The 24584-nt window shown below is 43.0% G+C and overlaps 1 long non-coding RNA gene across 3 annotated transcripts in view; it reads right to left on the bottom strand.

Moving 5' to 3' along the window:
• The window catches only part of LOC309339426, a 142657-nt gene that overhangs the window by 84386 nt on the left and 33687 nt on the right, over positions 1–24584 (bottom strand). For 2 of the 3 annotated variants that reach the window (XR_014155334.1, XR_014155335.1), the window contains exons 2-3: positions 16160–16283; positions 15179–15325 (exon numbers count right to left, since the gene is read on the bottom strand). This is a non-coding gene — a long non-coding RNA (uncharacterized lncRNA). The remainder of the gene's footprint in view (positions 1–15178; positions 15326–16159; positions 16284–24584) is intronic. The other variant, XR_014155336.1, reaches the window with a different exon arrangement.

Here is a 24584-nt window from a genome sequence, read left to right as displayed (position 1 = left end):
GCTTTGGTTATTTATTTATGTGATCCATAAACTTCATACTGAGCTTCAACAGAAATGATGAGAACCATTTACAATTGTTCTCTTCAGGCAGCAGTATCCCCAGAAGGGACAACACAGGTAGAGTGAAATGCAGCTTTAGCCACACAACTCATGGGAAGGTACTCTTCTGCAGTTGAGGCCCTTATTTAGCCATAGATGCTCCCTGTGCGATTAAGAACCCTGATTCTCAATCACATCAGGAGCCTCCATGGACAGACAATTGGTTTGTTGTTGCTCTTATTTTTACTATGTATTTTGCAGTTTTTATATTGTGATCTGCAGATTAAGAATGGTATACTAATTCAATAAATTATAACAATAATTCATGCAAGGCGTTTCTAGAATTCATGCAACCTTGCAGGTCAGGTTAACATGCACCCCCATTCTACTAATGTGGCCACTTAGGACACTATTGTCTACATTAACTGGCCAGGGATCTTTCCCAGCCAGCAACTTTCTGCATGCAAGGCAGGTAGGCGTCCTACTACCGAGCTATGGCCCTTCCTAATTACATAATCATAAATATACATAAGTATACTCTCCAAAAACAAGGTGGAGAGCTGAGCCTCTGAATCAGTTCACACAGCTCACAGGCAGATTGCTATAGAAGCCATTCCTGCAGGTACTCTAGTTCTAGCCCATGTCAGCTTTTAAAGGTAAATATCAGAAGTTCCAGAAGTAACGTAGTGGTTGTATTGTGTTGTAACCATTTCCCTAAATAAAGGGAATCAAGGAGAACGTACTGCCAAATAACATGCAATAGATGAAGAACCAATGGTGTTTTCCTAAGTTATTCTGCATCCCAAACATGGCAAATGTAAATTAGTTTAAAGTTTATTATTAATTATTATTATTACAGTCCCTTCACCCTGATGTCCCAGGGCGAGTTACAACATTAAAACACAATATTAAGAACAGTTTTTTAAAAACTTACAATCACCAAAATTAAGGCGGGTCTTTTAAACAGTTTCACAGCTCAGCTATATTTAGCAAAATGCTAAGCAGTTGTACAAGCTGCTTTCTATTTTCCACCCTTCATTCTAATAAGTGTTTGCAAAAGGTGTTTCAATCCGAAAGGGTTAAAAAGAAATATGTGATTTCAGGCAGGCACTGTATTTTGTTGTGCACGGGGGGGGGGGGGGGGATCTCAGCCCTGAATCACTATTCTGTCCATTGTTACAAGCGCAACTTTGGGATTACAGAAGTAAAAAATTGCTTTCTCTTTTTCGCTCACTGAGTTCATGAACCAGCCTGTCCACTGATTAGAAATCAGATCAGGCTTTCCTTGGCATTTATCCAGTGGCTGTCTGGTATGAAAGGTTACAGAAAATACGCACAAGCACCCCTCACCTCTGTGAACACAGCAAGGCCATCCACGAGTCTGGAATTTAGAGAATGTGAAGTGCAGAAAATGCTATTTTCCTCTTCTGGTTACTTCCCAAATGAGAATGCTAGTCAAAGGTCACTGCGCATGAGGAAACTGACGGTTTCATTAATTTCCCCCTCAAATGCTTCTGGGTTGATTCAAACAACATTAAAAATAAATGTTTATAGCAGGGTACTTCCTGGTCACTTCTCTTCCCCCCTCTCCCAGATTTGTCCTCCCTCTCCCAAAATATAAGAACACAGGAAGAGTGTGCTGGATCAGGCCAATGACCCATCTAGTCCAGCATCCTATTTTCACAGTGGCAAACCAGAGGTATGCAACATCAGCCCGCTCAACTCTCAGGAACCTTTGCATGGTCAACAGGGTGGAACTTTCTAATGGCAGAAGTCCCCCTTTCCTCTTCCAGTTCAGCCTTTACAACCTGGTACCTTCCAGATGTTGCATCACTCACTTCTGGCCATGCTGGCGGGAGCTGGTGGTAGGTGGTGTCCAACAACATCTGGCAGGCTCTTTGCTGGAGAAGATACCCACTGTGTCTAAATATTGGAATAGCTGCCCATGGCCCGAGCCTGATCTGACATTTCTCATAGTAACAGAGATTTATGGAACAAAATAAAGACTACACTTGGGAGATAATGCTGGGATGGGAGCCAAATTGGCTCTAATCCTCTGGGTATTCGTCTCTTTCCTGTCACCCACCCACAACCCTTTATTTTTTCCCTACAGAACTGTATGGAGTCATGCAATTCAATGGGTGAAATCCGGATACTGATTAAGCCAGCTGCTGAGGGAAGAAGGCATTTTGCCTTGTAGGTTGGCCAACTATGGACCCTGAGGCTAATCTGCTTCACCATGTGTATGGCACACCATACACATGGTGACAGTGCCCACCATCTCTTGGTGATATTTGCCCTGGAAATTCGAAGTGATGAAGAGACAAATTCCTTGATAGAAAGACAGCATTCCCAAACATGGTACCCACCAGATGTTTTGAATTACAATTCCTGTCAACCCCAGCCAACAGCACCAATGATCAAGGGTGATGGGAATTACAGTCCCAAATATTGGAGGGGGGGCACCAGATTAAAGGAAGCCTAATATAGGAGATTGCTTCTTACTATACTTGCTAAGCATGCCAAATGGAAAACCAGGCCCTCTCTTAGCTTGTTAGCATAAAATATGAAAAGGACAGAAAGCTGGATTGAAGCCTGGAATTTTTTTCAATCTGTTAAATAAGAGCAATTGTTCGGATTAGTGTTTCCCCTCCCAAAATTGCTATTTATTCTTAAGCCATGCACTGATCTCAAATGTTATGATATACAAGAAATTCTGTCATCAATACCAGAACTTACCCCCCCCCCCCGCAATATGACCTTATAATAATTGTTGCTCAGTTTTCAGTTTCTTTTGACTTGTTTTTATTTTTCTTGTAAAATAGCTTCTTTAACATATCAACGATGGGCAAAGGAGACACACAATTCTCTAAGGTCTAAATGGATCTCAGGCTACAGGAGATAGTAGCAGACCCATCTGCTTAAACCCAGGAATCCCCCAATCATGTGTACACTGGGAAATAAATTATTACAAGCAAATGTAAGTCACATTATTGGTTTATTCCCCCATGTAGCCTCTCTAATGATGCCAGTCTATCCCCAGCTGAACTCTGATCAAGATCAGCAACAGGGACTGGCATCATTGAGGGAATAAATTTGGTCCGGTTTGTACTTCCCAAAAAAATATGTAAACTGAAACCCAGCCAACTTTTCAAATTCACAGTTCCCCAAATTTTGTGATCGGTTCTCAAAGAAGAAGAAGAAGAAGAAGAAGAAGAAGAAGAAGAGATGTACACAAATGCATATATTAAGGAGAAATGGGCAAAAAATGCACATACAAACATTCAAAAACACATTACATTAGAGAAATTGCTTGCAAAATGTGCATATTAAGAGAAATATGCACTAAAATTCTGATGGAATCTGATGAGTCACAAAAAGCAAACTGATGTGGAGAACTAAATTTAAGATTGGAAAAACGAGACACCAAGAGGAACAAAAAATGGACAGATTTGTCCATCCCTAATTGTTAGGCATGGGGTGAGGTCAATGCCGCAATAAGGGACCCATTGCCAACCACACCAGAGATCCCCAGCCCTTTCTCCTTCCAGTTGCTGTCTGTTTACCCATCCTTGCCATGTGAGTGACCAGCTATGGAAACTAACAACATTATCTGTTCTCCTTGCCCTCTGCCTCTGGAGGTGGTGCAGACTAGGCCCAGAGGGCACGGGGCAAGCAAATGGGCAGCAGCAGCAACAAGGGTGAGATGAGTGCACACTGGCCAGAAGTCAGCCCAGCATGAAGAACATGCTGGAATCTTGGAAGTCGAGACCCATGTTTGGGGCAAGTACCCTTTGGGAAGAAAACCCCAGCAGACATTTTGTATCACAGCAAAGGAAAGCGTGGAAATATAGGCTGTAAAAGCTTTAAACTGTGCCCTTCCAGTGAGCCCCCAAAAAGTACCCATTTAAAAGTTCTCTCCAGTATGGTATAAGAATAAGTTCTCTCCCTAGCAGAGAGATAAACCACACATTTGGCAAGTCATAAAATGGTTTTACTTACAAAACTCTTCAAAGGTCAAATTCATATCATTTTCCATACAGCAATCAGGTATAAGTTTGTAAACTATTGGTATAGGAAGATGTTAGTTTCAGACTATTCTGGTCTGAAGCAAAAGAGGCTAGCTAAAGTCATGTGGTTGGCTGGAGTGACCAGCTCAGAACTCCTTACATACTGAATTCACATGTAGAGTGAGGTAGCAAATATTTGGTTACCCATTTCCTCCCAAGGTGAGGGGAAGTGACATAGGCTAAGCCTGGCAGGACAGCTTACTCTATGGTTTTAACCCCTTCATGCACTAAGTAGACTCAAGGATACTTGTTATATGATGCTGGTTACCCTACAGAAAAGTGACTTGAAGAAGTGTTTGCAGGGCTGTAATCAGAACGTGTGGGTAAAGGTCTACTCCACTTACTAGCATCAACACTTTGTCTTGAAAAATCAGACCTTCCTCCCACCCCCATCTTGCTGTACATGTAATTGGATGTACAGTACATGCAAATCTATGGGCTTAAGCAAATGGGACTGCAGCTTCATAGAACCTAAGCATTTGAAAGTCTGGCATGTACATACTGTATTATCTCAAAGAGGTGCCAAAGGTGTTTAAAAAAGAAAGGACCCTCAAGTCTTTGCAAATTCTGCTAAGCAACAGAGAAGGAAGATACATAGGGCTGGATTCAATAAAAGTGTTGCACTAGAAGGAGGCAATGCAACAGGTCCCAATAGCAAAATATGGCTCTCCCCCCCCAATTGGGTTGCATTGGCGGAACTATTATGAAAGCACGGCACTGAATTCCTCCCTTAAGATTTTGTCCTATTTCACAGGCAACATGGCACTGATGCACACAGCCAATGCCAGTTCTCTGGGGCACACACACCTGCACGAAAGATTCACACAGCACCTAGAAATATGCATTTGCCAGATGCACATGCTACAGTTTTCTTGAAATCCATAATAATGTCTACTTGCAGCTATTAAAATGGAATGTGTGGAGCATTTCTTTGAAGTTATAGTAATAAATTCTCCAATGAGGACTTGCATTTTCCAGTTGCGGATATAAACAGAAAGCAGTCTGTCGGTCGGTCTGTCTCTATTTCTCATGTGCTGTTCTGCCCCCCCCCCCACTTTTATCCATGCAGAAAAATAAGAGCAAATGCACTCCTGTCATACCTAATGCCTGAAACTTTAGTGTTCATTAGTCTTTATTCTTCCCCTCCTCTCTTTCACACATGCGCCACAGCTCCCTATTACTTCTTCAGCCTTCTTCTCCCCTCCAGACTCTCATTCACTCTTTTTTTCTTTCTTTTTGGCAGCCTAGTTATCAGTACCTTGTTATATCTCTCTTCCCCAGAGCCATTTTCTCTCCTGCATTGCCAATTCAATCATCAAGCACAGGACAACTCTTCTCGCACACAAGCTGCATACATTGAAGAAGGGATTCAGGAGAAAGCATGACTGGCAGCAAAAGCAAGCTCCAGCTCTGATAGGTTGGTATGGACAGACCAATTAGTTTCCAGTCCACGTCACCTTTGAATGTGTTCATTCATAACACTATTCCGTCCCATTTCTACATTAATCTGATTTTTTTAAATTAAAAGATGCATGAAAAATTTGATTGAAATCTCTTTTTGAAACTTTTTTTTTCATGGAAACCTGCATTTCAATACATATTTCCTCTCAAAATATGAATTAATCAATACATTCCAATGGTTTTTGAGCTGAGAACTGCATCACAGAATTCAGCGATGCAGAAAACCTTACAAGAAAGGCGATTCCAGCTAAACATCAGGAAAAACTTTATGACCAGGCACAGGCAGACTCGGCCCTCCAGATGTTTTGGGACTACAATTCCCATCATCCCTGAACATTGGTCCTGCTAGCTAGGGATCATGGGAGTTGTAGGCCAAAAACATCTGGAGGGCCAAGTTTGCCTATGCCTGTTTATGACAGTTAAGAGCTGATCCGCACTGTAGCAAACTCCCTCCGGAGGTGGTGGACTCTCCATTACTGGCGGTTTTTAAAGCAGATGCTGGATAGCCATCTCTCATGACTGCTTTAGCTGAAATTCATGCATAGCAGGGGATTGGACTAGGTGACCCTCAGAGTCCCTTCCAACTCTAAAGTTCTATCATTCAATGAAGGAGAGATGCATCCCAGTCCACACATTAGCTGGGCTAGTCCAGATCAGGTCAGTTTGTATCAGAATTAATACAAAACAAATCCTTAAAACTGGATGCCTCACCTCTTTGTACCTATAAGATACCTTTGATTTGCAGAGTGCTTGCTGTGAAGGCCCACAAGAGTGTTTTTCCTACCACAAGACCAACCCTTGGGTGTCCAAGCTTGCTTTGACCAAGCCAGTAGCAGCTATTAGGGCAAAGGCACTTACCCAACCTCTCATCAAGGGTATCGCTGGGGGGCAAGGTCAGTGAAAACACACTGGCATATTCAGTCTGGCTCTCCCATTAGTGTCTCAACACCATACCAATCTCACTGCCACCTTTCCTCTCCCATTAAGCCACAGCAATGCTGGTGGCAGGTGGTCAGATGAGTTCCACTCACTGCACTGCCAACCACTACTGGAACATGGCCTAACAATACTCCCAAACTCACCTCCTGAGAGGATATAAATTATTTCTTCCCTCATGAAGCACTTTTTGCCCTTCTGTTCATCCTGGAGAAAGGTGCTGCAAAGCTTAAAAGTTCATACCATTATCTTAGTGGAAGCTAGCACAATCACTGCTCAGTTGGGGTTTAATCACAGCTTTGGCATCATTTAGGTTATGGGCAGGGGACGTTTTTCAGCAGGAGAGGGCTGTTTCCCATTATAGGCAAGTTTCTGAGGACAGCATTGCCAGGGGAGGGTGTGGCCAGAGGCAAAAGTGAATGGAAGAATGTGTGTGACTCTTCCTTTTACACAGCAGGCTATGTTCTAGCCAAAGATAAGTCAGAGGTTTCTAAACACACACACACCTCCATCCAGGCAAGCAAGAACCATGATCACAGCTCAGGAATGCATTCCAGTCAGGCACAACCCCTCAAGGAAGGCATGGAGTAGAAAAGCTGAGAAGGTTTCGCTAGGTACCAAGTCAGACCATGTAGCTCAGTTTTGCCTAAACTGGCTGACAGTGGCTCTCCATGATTTCAGACAGGGAATATGTTCCCAGCCCTATCTGGAGATGCTGGGGATTGAACCTGCATGCAAAGCAGATACTCAGTCCCTGAGCTCTGGCCCATTCCCTCATCCACAGTTTTTTTAAATGCCATACTAATTTTTCAGTGGGTGTAACCCTTCCCTCTACAGCCACAACAAACATTTCTCATACCAAGGGGAGATTAGTTTTCAGGTGGGTGGGTGGTTGTGTGACTCCCATTGGCACTCCCCTCCCCAGTCAAAATGAAATACAACAGGCTTCCCATGCTTAGTGCTACACACTGCTCATTTAACATGTAATCTAGCTGGACCATATCTAGGTTTATGTACTAGTTAAAGGTACCAAAGACACAGGTGCCTTTCTTTTCACACAAGAGACTATTTGACTGGTCCTTCATATGAGTTATAAAATAGTAACTGCAAGTGTTACCTATTTCTTATCCTTTGCAATCGAATCTTGTTGTGAATCTGGTGTGTGTCCCTCTTCCACCACCACCACTGAAATGTGACCTGGAGGTCCCAAATCATAACACCCTCTTTAAAGGTAAAGGCAAAGGGACCCCTGTCCATTAGGTCCAGTCGTAGAAGACTCTGGGGTTGCGGCGCTCATCTCGCATTATTGGCCGAGGGAGCTGGCGTACAGCTGTGGCCAGCATGACTAAGCCGCTTCTGGCTAACCAGAGCAGCGCACGGAAACGCCGTTTACCTTCCCGCCGGAGCGGTACCTATTTATCTACTTGCACTTTGACATGCTTTCGAACTGCTAGGTTGGCAGGAGCAGGGACCAAGCAACAGGAGCTCACCCCGTCGCGGGGATTCGAACTGCCAACCTTCTGATCGGCAAGCCTTAGGCTCTGTGGTTTAACCCACAGCGCCACACACGTCCCTTACACTCTCCTTACAAACCTGTAATGCAATGGTAGCCTCAATGAGAATGGCCAAGGGTGAAAGGAGGATGGGAGTGGTAATCCCAAACAACTGGAGGACAATATGCTGGAGTAGCTGGGGCAACCCAGTCAAATGGGTGGGGTGCAAATAATGTTGTTGTGTTGGCTACCCCTGTTTGAAATGTTATTGTTGAACTCAGAAAGAAAAGGCACTGGGCTTCTGCTGCTTTTTAATCGAAATTAATTTTCAGGATGTGGCCATTTGTTTCAGATTCACGGAAGTAGAAAATGAGGTCCTCCTTCCCTGGGCAACAGTACAGAATTTTTCCTTGTCATTGCAACATGGTCTGCCATAAGATAGTAAAATGTTCAGGTACAAAAGGAAGGCTAAAAACATCTAATTGTGCTTGCAATGGGTTTTACAAGCCTCAATGGAATTAATTACTGAGAACTTGCACATGTAGTAATTAATTTTATGCAATTCAGCACCATCTGTAGATGCATTATTTCCTTTCAAAGCTACTTTAATTTGATGTAAAAACTGAAATTGTTTAGAGTTTTTAGAAAGAGAAAGCCATTTACATCCTGTTTGTGTCAAAACAATTAGATAAAGAAGTTAAATAGTATTTAGAAAGTGAACTCCCCCGCCCAGCACAGACACACTTTATATTTATTAAGTGTGCAGGGGAGGGGGTGTCCTTCAATGGTGGGGGGGGGAGCAGTCCAAGAACAATGCAGTTGCTTTAAAGTGGTGTATAACCAGCCCTAATAGCTTGGGAAGATAAAATTCTAGGTAGATTAATACACTAGTGGACCTACAACTGCACTGAAGTTCGGGTGTCCATTAGATTGGATACTCTCAACAACCTAAGCACAAAACTTATTCTGATACTAATCCCTAATTCTGCTGATGAGGAGAACAATTATGAGGGAGCATATCCAACACAGGATAGATGCACTGGACCCAAATTCTGACCCATCCTAACCCGTGTGGGTGGTTAAGATGGCGTAGTGCAGGGTAAAGGGAAACCATCACAGTGGAAGGAATGCAGACATTCCCATACCATCCATAGCACTATCACCAAGAGTACCCAATCCACATATAGCTCCCCCAGCGTGTACAGCCACACCTTTCCACCACGGCACCCAAATGTATGCCAAACATCCCCACCAGTGGCACCATAAATATACACATTTGGTGGTGGCAGCAACGCAACAGCACCAATATCCCCTTAGCCTGCCCTCTCCCCAATGGCACCCCTGCACCGCGCACACCCTTACCCTGCCAAGGAAGCACACAGAATGAGAAACAACAATGCAAAAAGAGTACATATTCCAAACTGGCAAAGAAATAAAGAACACAGCAACAAAGCCATCCTCACACCCCCTGCCAAGCACTCATGATGCTTCTAATTGGGTGTGGCACAGAGCAGGGGCATTTGGCCCTTGGAGAAGGAACCAATTCATAATGCTGCGCTCAGGTAAAAAAAAGGTTAGCCACATCAGAGGCAGTTTCAGGGTGGCACAACCAGGGCAGTTGCGCTGGAAACTACACTGCAGAGGGCACCACAATAATGCTGTTGAACAGAGCTTGAGAGGCCGGTGGGGGAGAGATTTTAGTGTTACACAGGGAGCCAGGGAAATCTGAGAGCCCAAAGTTCTCCATCGGCCACACCTGCTGTAAGCCTATGCCCAGTGGCCAAAAGCGTTAGGAAAGTAAGTAAAAGCCAAAGGAGCTTAAAGTTCTCCCAGTTAGACAGAACAGCAGCAACAAACATTGCCAGTCCTCCCCTGACTATTGTTTATGTTTCAGGTGCTTCACGTTTTAATTCCAGGAAAACTGCTTGGGAAATGGCAGGCCTTCCATTAATAACTCCCCCCCCCCCCCCAGAATATGAGAATAAAAGACTTGGATGTGATTTCTTCCAGTAGCACCTTAAAGACCAACTGAGTTTGTTCTAGGTATGAGCTTTCGTGTGCATGCACACTTCTTCAGATGTGTGCATGCACACGAAAGCTCATACCTAGAACTAACTCAGTTGGTCTTTAAGGTGCTACTGGAAGGAATTTTTTTATTTTGTTTTGACCATGGCAGACCAACACGGCTACCTATCTGTAATTGGATGTGATTTATTATACAATGCGAGTAAGGAATTCCAAAACGGAAAATATATTATTAAGCTTTTCTGTTGCACCAGTTAGAACAGAATAAAACTTTATTGTTTAAAGCCACGGGCCACCACAATTTAAATACTGCAAACCATCAATTTAACATACTCAACAAACAGGCATACAAGGAGAAACAGACAAAAAATGATGCTTCCTCTCCTTCAGATATAAATCCTGCATTGCCCTTCCACAGTAAGCTATGTTAAGTGTTAAAAATATGGGAGGGGGAAAGCACCTCTCACGCACCCCTGTAGGTTGTTTGGCAGAACAAATTTTGCTGCTTGAGTGGTAGTAAAAACTTACCGTATTTTTCGCTCTATAAGACGCACCAGACCTTAAGACACACCTAGTTTTTGAAGGAAGAAAACAAGAAAAAAAATATTCTTAATTTCAGAAGTCAGAACAACAAGAGGGATCGCTGTGCAGCGAAAGCAGCAATCCCTCTTGCTGTTCTGGCTTCTGGGATAGCTGCGTAGCCTGCATTCGCTCCATAAGATGCACACACATTTCCCCTTACTTTTTAGGAGGGGAAAGGTGAGTCTTATAGAGCAAAAAATACGGTATTTGCCTGCAAGCAGTGTACAAATCTGGTCCAAGAGGGGTCTACTTGACAGGGTCCAGTTGCACCAATAAATTCAGTGGCAAGACCAACTTTGGGTGGAGATGGAACTGTCAGAATCAAAGGACGTCCCTCTGCTGGTGCAGCCTTCCAACAAGCTCTCATACGTCTGCAATAGTTTGTGTTGCATTCACAAGGTGCACATTTATGGTATGGAAAGCATAATGTATACATTATCAACTAAATACTGTACACAAGCCCCCTTTAAGAGAAATAGCTGTGACCCAGGAAGCCAGCAGAGGTGTGGCCTGGCTGATGAAGCTTAGTTTGTACTCTGAGCGGGCTCCCAGACCTCATCAAGAAAACACACAATTTACAATTAACAATTAATCTTGTGGTGTGTTCATACATAAACAACAGAAGATAAGGCAGAAAGCATGACAATCTAAATGAATCCCAAGTAGGTTCCCCTTGATGCCTATATTAAATTATCCCTCCTTCAACAGTGCAGATGAATAAAGGACTGGTAAGGGAGGTGAGTAACTATACCAGTTTAGGGACTTTTATATCCACTTATGAAAAGAACAACTGGGAGACTTACTAGCCAACATTCAAGTCAAATGGTTTAATATCCATCCTATCTATTTTATTTCTAACAAAGAAATATTTGAGGAAACTGTTAGGGTTCTCACACCTTTGGAGGTTTTGGGTGTGGTAGATGAGTCTGATTCAAAGACATACTATACATTAACAAAAGATAACATGGAAAAGATTGTCAGTTGCAGGGTGGTTTGGGAAGAAATCAGGGTGTAGGGGAAGAAATTCCAACCGCTCAGTGAGGTAGCACCTGGAAGGTAAAAATGCTGGTATATCAGAAAAAAATACATTTTAAACAGTCAAAAATAAATAAACAGATTTCAAAAATAGTCCATTAGTTGGTACTCAGTGAGATTAACGCCAATAATAGGTACAAAGTCCCCAAGCTGTAGGAAGGGTTGCAGTCAGAGATGTGATGAAATTATGAAGATGAGTATCATTAAAAAAAATATTATTCTAACATCAGCATCCTTAATGTGGCTCTTTATTTGAATTCAAATTGGATCCAAACTGGATCCAAACTGGAAGACTTTCTATTTCAGATCTGGAAACTGCACTAAGAACAAAGATAGGTACTTAATGGCTTTTCTAGTCATGAAATTTTAAAAATAGAAGCTTAACTGTGACTGATATCAAGATCCTCATGCTTCCCGTTCCAGAACGTCATGTCTGAAATATAGCATTTGCATCTCCCGAACATGAAATCACCTTCAGCATCTGCTGCAGGCCTTGAGACATGCAACAACATTGTGGTGGAACAGGAAGCGCATGGAATGTTCACATCCTGTTCCTGAACAACAGCAGTACATCTGAAACAGCTCTGTGTGGAAGGTTCTTGAGCTGCAAATGGCTCCCTGTTGAGCTAAGTACCCTTATGCTTGAACAGTTGCACAGCAGGAAAACATTATTCTTGTTTTGAACGAAGGAGTCCAAAAGGAGCGATAAGTCACGTTTGTAAAATGTGCAGTTCTTCACTCAAGGGAAGAAAGGGAAAGAATACAGAAACTGGGCTGAAAGTTTCAATGGCAAAATGTGATAGTCATGGTAGTAACAATAAATGAACCAGGGATTTACAATATTTAGGACAGGACAAACCTTGGTAGTTTTATCATTACAGAAAACGACAACGCAGCAGGTTAATATCTTTGGGGAACCTGTCCTAGTTCTTTATCTCTGCTGCCACCACCCACTTCTGTGTCACCTAGAGACAAGGGTGCAGGATTCCCACTGCCTAATGGTGGTCTCCTTGGGAGTAGGGGAAGATCTGGATGAATACCAAGTCTCCAGCTTGGCAGCTTCACCCTGTCCTTTTCCCAGGCCCTTTGACAACCTGGACAGCCCAGAAATCCAATTAAGTGGTTCATTCAAAAGGAATATATGTAGGCAAAATATGAGGGAATAGTAAGTATGCAGCTCAAAACTGAAATAAAACACTAGCAGAATATTGGTTGGACAAACCCTAACCCTACACTTAATCCAAGCAAACGTACTCTCCAAGGTCACCTCTGGTTCAGGTATCAGTTGCAGGTTGAGAGGTTCATAAGGGACAAAGAACTGCATGGCTACAGCCCATTTTTAAGAGTTTGGGACCCAAGTTAGAATTTGACCGTTTCTAGTCAGTTAGAGCCATGGGGGTGCTAGGGAGATGGTAGGTGCCTCCTGGGGCAGAGGAAGATGGTAGTCTTGGATGGAAATTGCCACTAGATTTCCCCATCTTCCTACTAGGCAGGCTTAATCAGTAACCTTGATGTGACTTCTTTGCTTATCCATGATGGAGTGCTAGGTAATCTTAAAATCACAGATTGGCGGGTAGTATAACTGCACCACATGAGTCACACTAAAACTGCAGACCTAACTCCAGTTACCTGGGAGTAAGCTCCACTTAATTCAATAGGATTTACTTCTGAATAAATGGTATAGTTAAGACTGCTGCAGCCTGAGCTATTTGGAAAAGGACTGAAGTTGGCTCAGCTGGACAATCTCAAACAATAGGAGTAATCCAGGAACTTCTCAGCCATACAAATATGGAAAGAGGGGGGTAGGAAAAAGATACAGCCATCCAGAGACTCCCATGTACACTTCCCTAAATCCTTTAGATATCCCATTCGCCTCAGTAAATGGGAGGATTCATTCTGTGATTACAAAGGAAAGCACAATCTTCTTTCACTGAAGTGAAGGAGGTAGCCTCTGTGGTCAGGAGAGCTGAACCACTGTGTCTACAGCAAATCACAGAATAGTGGGATATGGATTTCATGCTTGGCATACTTCCTTTGATAACTCGTTTTGTCTGATAGGCACATATAGTGTCATAAATTCTTTGTCATAAAAGAAGTTTCATTTTAGGGTTTTTTGTTTTTTGTTTGCAAAGTGGGCAGGGGGGAGCTAAAAACCTCCCAGATTATTTTTTTTTAGAATTGCACTGTTAGGCATAGCTCTCACAAAGAGAAGACGACGGCATAAACTTGTTTCTCAACTGCATCACTAAAGACTACCAACGTCACATAACTGAACGTTCCTCCATTAAAGAAAGGAAACGAGAGGAGGAACCATGCACATAGAAAATTTGCCATCTCCTGTTCTGTATCCTGATCAAAATTAGGAATACAGTTGGATGGTGTGGGGTGTCACACAAAATTGGTTTAATTTATATGCAAATTGTGTGTGTGTGTGTGTGCGTGCACGCACACATGTTTAAAATGGAGAAACTAGGATCACTGAGCACACAAAGAACTGACCCAGAGAACAGAAATAGGTTGACCTTCCCATCTCTAATGGGCATGATGGGAAAAGAGAGCTGTTCACACATTACATCCAACGAGTACACAGTTTGGGGCTAGGACTACGGGAGTCAAAAAGGAGACAGTGTAATCATGGCTCTCGTTTGCATTCATTAAAAACAACAAGCATTTGGGGAAACAGAGCTGATAATAAACAGCCTGTGTGGTGCATCCATAAATAAATTAGAGCCACCTCAAAAGACTTCTCTAGTTTATACCAGAGTATTTTACTGCAAGCCTTTAGCTTTGACAAATATTCACACTTAGGTGGCAAAAAGCCCTCTGACACTTACTTTCTCTTACTCTGAACTGCGGCTCTTGAGCCCCGGAATGTTAAATCCATTCTTTCATTTGGGAACAAAAGCCCTGCTCTATTCTGTTACCCTTATTTAAAATCCGTACCACAGAACTAATTCAATTATGCCATAATACTCAGTTGTCACATTAGTCCCCCGTATTTCGGAAATTCTTGCATTTTTCACAGCTAATTTGCTTCTCCAATTTCACAGAGGATTCAAGTAATAGTGCAGCTTCAATTGTTCATTGCAAGCACTGGGGAATAAAACCCTAAAAGGATTGCCTTCACATCACTTCCAGAAGAGACTGAAAATTGCTCCACAATGTTTGCCTCCTGCGTTTGGCGGTGGAAGATAATGCACTTCCATCCAAGCTGTTAGGCTGGCTACAAAAGCACTACATCTGGCATAGCAATCCTTCAAAAAAAAAATAAAATCCATTTTCGTGCATTTTTAGGGAACTTGGAGAAAAGCAAGAGCTCCAAAGGTCTCCAGCATCAAGCAACGTGGAGTGCTTTTACATGCAAACACAGATTACTCTGTACCTCACAATGTCAAAACAGCAAACCCAAAACAAACCTAAAATGAAACTTAGATTCACAAGGTGCCTGAGGGCTTTCTTCTATGCACTTATAAACTAGGAACACAGCAGGAAGGTGCAGTAAGTGTAGCTGCCTAAAGTTTCATACCAACTACTTACCCCAAAGCCCGAGTCCAGAGCCAACCCACGACATTTCGCAGTCTGAGGTAAGGGACAAGGTGGCATCTCCCATTCCACGCATAGAAGCTGACTGAATCTTGCTTCAACACCAGAGGGCGGAGGGGGAAACAGCATCCACTACCACACCTGAGGACATAGGCTACTTCAGGCACACAATGTGACACACGTAGCTCTGTATTCCAACATCTTGCTGCAGTTGCTGCTCACTCTTTTCTTTTATTAATTTACAATTGTTGCTCACTCTCAAGAACCTGCTACCAGAAGCAACCACACCTCTTTACTAGCCCTGTTACAGAAGCCCTATCATGAGGCCCACTAGAGGCCGACTAAGGACTATCCATCCACCTTATAGCACAGAGGTGGCCAGAGGAAACATGGGGCTACTTGAGACAATGAAATCAGCAGAGCACTCACAGTCCATTCAAAAGTCCTTGTGCCACATGGACTAGGTCAGTGTACATTAGCAGCTGAGTTCAACTTCTCCCCATACAAGCCCAACCACTGCTTAGGCCACACCTGCACCATAAATATTACACACACCCATACCCCAAAGAATCCTGGGAAGTGTAGCTTGTTAAGGGTGCTGGGAGTTGTTGAGACACAGAGCTACAATTCACAGAGTTCCCTAGGAAGAGGGATTGATTGTTAAACCCCCACTGCTAATTGTAAGTATGTGAGGGGAATAGGGGGTCTCTTAACAACTCTCAACACCCTTAACAAATTAGGGTTCCTGGTTTTTTTGGGAGGATGCCATAATTGTTAAAGTGCTATTATAATAGTGCTTTGAATACATTGTGTGGATGTAGCCTGAAACTTCTGCACTGTGATCACTGCTCCACATGCTCTCAGCATCTGAATTGGAAACACCTGTGCCAATGAGCAATTGCTCCACCTTGCTGATATTGTGAGTTGGAGCTGTCTTTGTCTCTGGGGCTTTCCAAAGAAGATGCGGCATCCTACCTTGTCCAGAAGAAACTTCCTATGGCCGATGAGTGGCCCTGTGGACTCTGTTCCGTTTCTGTTGGTTGCTTTTAATTTGTACTGCTGGTTTTTCAAGGACTGGAAAGCAGGTGAAAGCATGATTCTGAAAGGGTGGGGGTGGTCAGAGAAGAAAGGGTTAAACAACACACCTGCATGCCCCAACTGCTATTGTTTCTCCTCTCAAACTTCCAGCTTTCATCATTAAACACATACACTATTGCAATGTTGTTAACATCAGGTCCACTCACAGTGTAACACTGAGTTTGGCTTTAAGTGGCCTTTTGAAATATTCTACAGGGTAACTAAAACGCCTTCACATTTGTAAAAAATATAAACACAAAAAACCCTGGTGGCAACATAGAACATATTTTGATAAAAGAACAAGCTTCACCTATTTTTATTCTAATACAGTATTTATTTTAAAACTCCCCAATGCTATTGCCAGATTCCATTAGCATTACGACCCTTGGTCATGAATTGTGCTCCTGTGCCTTTAATAGTTGTTTGGCAAATAGATATTCAAAAGGCAAGACAGGAGCCTCTCTTAGTCCTCCTGGAGATCCCATGGACCAAAAATAGGACCTTCTGCGTGCAAAGGAGATGTCCCACCCTGAGCTGCTGCCTCCGGTACTGGAGATAATAGCTCGGAGTCATTGGTTATCTTAGGTTTAACTTTGAATCCACTGCAGAATGTAATTTCATGAGATTTTGCTCCCTTCTGTTGCAACGAGACCAACAAGCCAGGTCTAGTCATCCTCAGGAAATTAAGTTTGTGAAATTAACTGCAAAGCTGGAATTGCCTGTTCAGGAATCTCTATGGGCTTCAGGGGCAGTTTTATTCTTGACCAATTAATTATCTCATTGAGGAAGGCTTACCAAATGCAAACAGTAATAAAATATAAATAATAGGATAGGTTTTAATTGATTCCCACCATAAACTTGAGGGGTGGTGGTGGAATGCTTTCATGGATGCTATTCTGAAGAAAAAGAATAATTGGCTCATTAACCATAGCTGTATCAACTTGTTCTCATTAGGAAGGTCAAACAAATAAAAAGAAGTAGTTCTGAGGAGCACACCGTTCTACATAAAAGAGGGCAAAAGTTCTACAATTTCAGTCAAAGGGCTCATGTAGGACATAGGCGCTTCCTGTGTTGTTTTAGCACTGAAGCGGGGTATTTGTGGCAAGCAGTTGCAGGGGTGGCCCAAGGCATCTCAGGTGCTGGGGTAGGGGGGGAATCCCCACCACCACCACACCTTCATAACAAGCCATACCTACTGAAATCCCTTCTTTTTCTAACTATTAAAGGTACAGGAGTGCTGCCCTCTTCTACTATCAAGGATGCAGAAGCCCTTGTCCATTTTTTGAAAACTTGGATACCCTACTCCCCACTGTCTTGGGTTCTGGGGACAGCAGCACTGCCAGCTTTGGGGGCACTAGAGACTTAATGCAACTGTGCAATACTGTAAACAGGGGTGGGGGAATCTCCCCTCCCCCCATTCTATATGGGCTCCATACCAGCTAGAGACAAAGGCAAAATGAATGGGACCAGAGTCAAAAAAATAATAACGGATGGAACAAGCAATGGGTGGAGCAAGGGAACAATGGGTGGACCTCTGTACAGTAGACCACATTCCATCTATAAGAAGGTCAAATGTTCCTGCATCCCCAATCTTTATCCTAACGAGCAACAGGTATTATCCTACAGGACGGGGTGTGGCCTGAAGAGGAGAGAATCACAGTGGTGGCCAAATTTGGCCCTCCAGCTGTTTTTGGACTACCACTGGTCAGGGATGATGGGAACTGTAGTCCCCAAACAGCTGGAGGGCCAAGTTTGGCCACCACTGACTTAGGAAGAGGCCTGGGGGGCTGCATTCAACTCCCAGGAGCCTGAGGTTCCCCAACTCTGCTATAACCAAACAGGCACTCTGACAAGGCAGGTCCCAAGATGCAATTCTCTAGGCTGCACCTCTTGCTTCCCTCTAACTCCAGCTTAAAATGTTCAGCTCCCTTCTCTTCCTTTTCTTCTAATGTCTCTCTTCTCCATGACTTCACCTTCCCCAAGCTGTCAGGGGTATCTAATTCAAAAGCAAAGAGAGATCCCCAGCCAGTAGTAGCCTAACAATTAGTGATGAAGCATTAACTCTCCACCCTGGGCTGTTAACCAGCAATCCACCCAACACAGGAAGGATCAGCAAAGATAACTCTTGTTGCAAGACCCTTTCATAGGCTCCATTTCTATGGTTCTTGTGTTATGGTGTAACAGAAGTGCCAACACCTCAGGCAGAAATACTGCCTGATCATTCACCTCCCTGATGCAAACAGTAAAAAGAAAGAAAGAAAACAATCTTTCTTTTCTTTTTAGCTGGATGCCTGTGCCATATACCTGGCCAACAGAATAAACAGCAGTCACTAACCATGCCATGTTGAAAAGAATGGCAGTTAATCCAAGAGACACCTGCAGATGTTGAGTTCACCAGGAAACCCTGCAATATATCTTTGGAGGGTGTCTGAATCCGTCTTTTATTTATGAGTGTAGTGTCTCTTTGCTTGCTTGGGTCATTATTTTCGGTGTACATTTTACAGTCTGTTTTTGCAGATGGTTTGTGTATAGCCAGGGCACTCAAGCTGAGTTATGTGGTGCTGTGTAAAAGCCTTCCCACAAATATTTTGCAGCGACTACCTAAGGGAGGAAGAGAATGTTCAAAAGAACAGGCAGGAGAGAACCAAAGTTAAAGATCAGTCGGAATCAAAGGCAATGGGCACAAAGTTACTCAACTGTTATTCGTGGTATATGAGACGCAAGGTCCTTTACACGCCTCTCCAATTTGCCCTCAAAGCAATATGCTTGAAGTTTCAATTGAACACATGTGGAACTGAGCCTGGGAGAGTAATTTGCCCAAGGCCTATCAGGAAGTCTAAAGCTAAGTGGGATTTGAAGTCAGGCTGCTAAGTCTGTGTCTACAAACATGTTGTCCTCTGTCTTCCCACAAGACACACACAACCATAAACCCCTTTTGACCTAACATGGCAAAATAACATAAAATGGGGGATTCATAGAATTCCAGAAACAGACACACAGAACCTTTCTACATAATGTTTTCAGTTCAGAAGTTGGATAGTTGAAGCAATTCACCATTTCAGGAATGAGGGCTCCCATCAGAAAGTTAAGAGGGTGAGGGAAATAACAGTATATGTTTGGGAAAACCTGCAATGTTTCTCCTGGGAGAAAGTCCCACTATTTTGTTTCCACTAGGAACAATACAGGGGGGCGGGGATCACAGCAAGGTTGTCCAATACAAAGTTGACTGTTTTTGTGAGCACAGCATCTTGTAAACCAGTCACTTCCTTCTTCCCACATATATTTGCATTGCATCACTGGCTCTAACTAGCAAACAACTACTGTTCATACCATTAAGCTAATTCAAAGAGATGCCTATCAACCAACTTGCTTCTTGATCTATTTCTTAGTGGAAAAACAGCTTAGGAATATTCCCCCCCCCCTTCTTTTGGGGGCATAAGGCCAGTCTAGTTTGGCAACAAAGAACTCATTGCCTAGTAACATTTGCATTAGTATTTATGCTGAAGCAGATCATGGAAGACCCATGGCTCAGTATATACATTCATGCAGAAGGTTCCATGTTTAATCCCTCGCAGCATCTCCAGTTAAAAGGATCAGATAATAGGTGATGTGAAAAATCTGTCTAAGACCTTAGAGAACCACTGTCAAAACCGACAAATAGTAGAAGTTAGTTTCCTATGCTGCTGTCATGGAAAGGTGTTGAGGGATTTGCTAGTATATCATATGGTATGTTGAGGGTGTCTTTTTGAAGCAATGCTCATTGTTGTCACTCAGACAAACAACCTTCAGCTATCATAGCAGATTGTCTTATGCAGTATGACACACCCCTCCTTGATAACTCTGTGATTCATGGTCTTATAATCAACAGTGCTCACTGGGGACTCTGGGTTTTAACATTTTCTAGCTGCTGAAATTCTGGGTATGTTTCCATTGAGTCTGTGTGTATGTACACATAGCCAGAACATGCCCATATGTTGAAACAGTCTGGGAAGGTATAGCAGCTTCTGTGAGGTTTCCTGCGTTCTGGCTTAGTAACGAATGGAGCTTAAGAGCATGCTCTCCCGGACCAACTCCAGCTGCTTATTCACACTGCCTCAGTAATGACCATCATTCATGGGTTACATTGCATCATCAAGGCTGATGCTCCTCCTTGTGATTTTGTTCACTAGTGGCTGGTCTGGTGCCTTGGCACCCAGAGGCCAAAAGATATCACTAGAAGGTCTCAGGTTGCCTCTGCTCCAGTGGCAAGAATGCATGGCAGAAAGGTGAGATGGTCATAAACAGTATGTGAAGAAATGAAGGCACACACATTTGGAGGAGTTGTGAATAGCAATTCACACACACAGAGAAAATGAATTTGGTTACAATGTAAGGCGCGATGTGCACTGATGGCAAAGCAACAAGTATATGGAATACAAATGCATGATGAGGTACATATGCTGTCAGGGAAATAAGTAGTCTCAGAAGAAGCTATGGGAACCTCCAGAAAGTTCAAATGGGGGTAGTCAGTGATATTTTAATAAACTGCTAATTGCCTATGATATGGAAAATTGTGGTGGAGTTCCAGATTTAGTGGCATGTCTAACCTGTGGGGCTGCTTGAAATCAGCTGTTACTTTTTGAGGAATGAATACAGCCAATTTCCCCATTCATTTGTTGCCAAATGCTCCAAATCCCCAGCCAGTTCCATGCAATGACTGGCAGGTCACAGGAAGGAAAGCCAACTGGCTGCCGTACATGATTTTTAAAATCCCAGCATTTACTGCCGTCTTACTCTCTTTGCCCTACAATGAAGGATGTCAGTCTAGCCGTGCTTTAACACTGTGATTGTTTTTTAACTGTTCAGTTTACAGCTGTCGTCTTCTATCAGGGAAAAAAATATCAAAGAGGTCAAAAGTCTCTGGTAGCCATTACTGCAGGCGGAGAAGAGCAACCTGTCCTGTCTCCCACCCAACACATGCAGACAGAGGCTCCTACTTGTAAGTAAGGAAGTGATCTTTATTCAGGCAAGTAATAGTACAGTCATGGCAGCAGACTCAATGTTCAGGAGTTCAAGAGCAGGGCAAGAAGTTGAGAACTAGATGGAAGCCATGAAGACGTCCCAACAAGTTTCCCCACCTCTCCCACCAGCTTTTAAATATGAAGTGTGGCATGCTCATTTGCAAGACTCTCTTGGGAATGTCAAGACTGCAGGTGCAAACCTCTGACCAGGTGGGTGGGTCTGCTTCTATCCACAAAGGTAGACCCTCATTCTAGGCAACAAGGCTACACCCTCCTGTTCAGTCATTGCTACCTACCTCCCTGCCACTGCCAGTCAGCCTCCTTGGCCCCATTGGCTGAACAAAACTCTCTCCAGCCTCCACCGAGGCTCTCCACTCTGCAGAAGATTGGAGAAGAGAGCCATTGTCCCTTCTCCTCCTTCCAAGCAGCTGAAGTTAGTGTGGAAAGGGAGAATTCCTCGCTCCTCCAACTTAGGTTCCCGTAACTCCCTCCGATTCTTCCTTTTCCACCTCCTGCATCAATGTCTGCCAACCCAAGCACAGCCCCAACAATGCTCCAGGGCTCATGACACAACCCTTTTCTTTCAACACTCTCAAGGCATTTGACCATTGCTCTGTAGACAGATAATCTGACTGGCTCCTTTGTCCTTAACCCTTGGTTTTACTTAAACATGGATACTGTTCATTATCTTACATTCTTATCACCATTCCCCCCCTCCCCCGATTCTTTGTGCTTCTTTTGTGCTCTACAAGTCAGCTGCATTGGTCATGATCAAGTTGCTACTGTGCTGTGTTACAAAATTATATATAACACCCTGTCCGTTTTGTCCATGTTTTCATTGTTACAGATTGTGGTAATTTTTGTCCTAGATAGAGCTGTTCCAACTCATCTCTGCATTTACGGCTCACTCTCTTTCTCCAGATGAAGTATATGTCCTCTGCCTCGCACATTACTTTCGCAACAAGGGATTAGCTATTTCTGGAAAATGCTCCGTTCCCTGGCTCAACTAGTCTTTTGTAGTTCAGGCTGCATCTCCCCCTACAGCTATTTATACTGTTCTGATATATATGACTTCCTGAAGGCAAAGGAGACAGCTGCCACAGGTGTCAAAACCACCACAAAGATTCCATAGGTCGTTGGTCTTCATGTGATTTTGTTGGTTCTTTTACTAAAAGGGGGGGTAGAGGGTGCAAAGAAGATGCCATGACAAGAGGATTTTGTTTGGAACATTTCACAGTTGTAATTACATTGCCCAAGAAGAGAGTTACGGATTATGCAGCTCATAATACCATAGTGTAGGTAAAGATTTCCCTCCTCTAAGACCAGTAACACATGGTCACTCTTGGTTTTACTGATGACTGATAGCTTAGGCAGCAAACAAAGACTCAAAGCTCACCTTCCACATGGATAACAATATAAACAAGGTTCTTGCCCATGTTTCATTCATGTGCAAATTTCACACACACTTCCGATGGAGGGTAGCCAGATCTTGGCAAAGTACATAAAGACTAGACATTTATTGAGAGAGGATGAGAAAATGAGACACATACAATAAAACTATTTTATTTTCTTTCCAGAGAAAGGGAGAGAATAAAACTCGAAACTTTCAGGCTATGAGAAGTTTTGACCAGAAAAATTGTGGGTTTTTGGGGAGGTGTGTGTGTGTGTGTGTTTGTGTATGAAAAATATCCTAATGAAACATCATCCACGTTTTAGTGTGAATTTCTCCTAATAGACACATTTTGTATTCAGTTTTGCTTAATATAGACATTTTCCCCTATATAATTCATTTTCACCAATATATGCATGCATCACTCTGGTATATGCATTTATATACATAACGTGGCTGCATAACTGCTCTGCAACATCTGGAGAAGTATGAAGATTCAAGGATGACGTTTCAAGCCATTTGAGTTTGAATATTGTTTCAGAAAGTGCAGAGCAGGTAGATTTGCCTTTAAATGCAACCTGAATCAGACTTCTCCCCCATCCACTGCAACCAATTAATGAACAATCTACTCTACAGTGCTACAAACATGGTTTGTTTGTTTTTCAATCACAAGCTCAGGCAGTGAGTGCCACTCGGATTGTAGCCAAAATGGGGCCACCCCAAGGTTTAAAGGTAGTGCAAAAATATATTTTTTTAACCTAAGGGGACAAACTTGGTAGGTGTATGATCTAAAATTAACAGCAGGGCTTATATGGATGCAGACAGCAAAGAACAGAGAACGTTGGAAAGAACCTGAAGAGGCGTATATCCAAAGATGAATGTGAGATACTGGAGGAGGAGGAGGAGATGATGAGAATTAAAAAACAACAACAGCCCAATTAGGACTAGCAATGCATAACAGCATAACAGTTGGAAAAGGAAGAAGAAGAAGAAAAACACAGCAGGGTGGGAGGACAGAAAGCCAAGCCTGGAGGGAATTGATCCTTGAGCAGCAGCACGTCTTTCAGACAGGAGGACAACATTTTATTGCAGCTCCCTCTTAAACAAACTGTTAGTAATAATATAAAAAGTCTGCCTATTTTTTGTTATAATGCTTTTATTTATCATGTTGTTTTAATGTACAGTGGTACCTCGGGTTAAGTACTTAATTCATTCCGGAGGTCTGTTCTTAACCTGAAACTGTTCTTAACCTGAAGCACCACTTTAGCTAATGGGGCCTCCCGCTGCCGCCGGAGCACGATTTCTGTTCTCATCCTGAAGCAAAGTTCTTAACCCAAAGTAATATTTCTGGGTGAGCGGAGTCTGTAACCTGAAGCGTATGTAACCCGAGGTACCACTGTATTGTTCTCTTATGTTGTGTTTTGCTGTTGTCTTGGGATTTGTAGGAAGAGTACTATAAAAATATTTGGCATACAATATTTTTTACATAAATAGGAGAAGTAGAGAGAGGGCTTGTGGAAGGTAGCACAGATAAAATCCTATGGGAGACAGTATCTTTCACTGGGTATGGCCTGAAGGCACATGAAGCTACCACTTTGCTGAAGCTAAGCTGGTTCGGGTCTGGTCAGTGCCTGGATGAGAGACTGCCTAAGAACCACATGCCTAGGAACAAAGGAAAAGTAGCTTATAACGGAAATAAAATAAATAAATAACATTTCTGTAGGACCCTGCCTATAGGGACTGGACAACCCAATGGCTGGAGCAGGTTTTACTTCTACCTCAGAAACAGGGCCAGTCCTACCATGGGACAAAGGGAGGCAACTGTGTTAGGTGGCAAGTGCTATGGCAGTGGCATTATGCCTCCTCAGGCACCAACATTTATTGGGCCAACCAATCTCATAAATACCATGACCTTTACTTTCTGCTTTGGAGG

This window comes from Podarcis erhardii (assembly GCF_964252035.2).
Source record: "Podarcis erhardii genome assembly, chromosome: 3".
Classification (NCBI taxonomy): Eukaryota; Metazoa; Chordata; class Lepidosauria; order Squamata; family Lacertidae; genus Podarcis; species Podarcis erhardii.
This window is presented reverse-complemented; position numbering and strand designations above follow the sequence as displayed.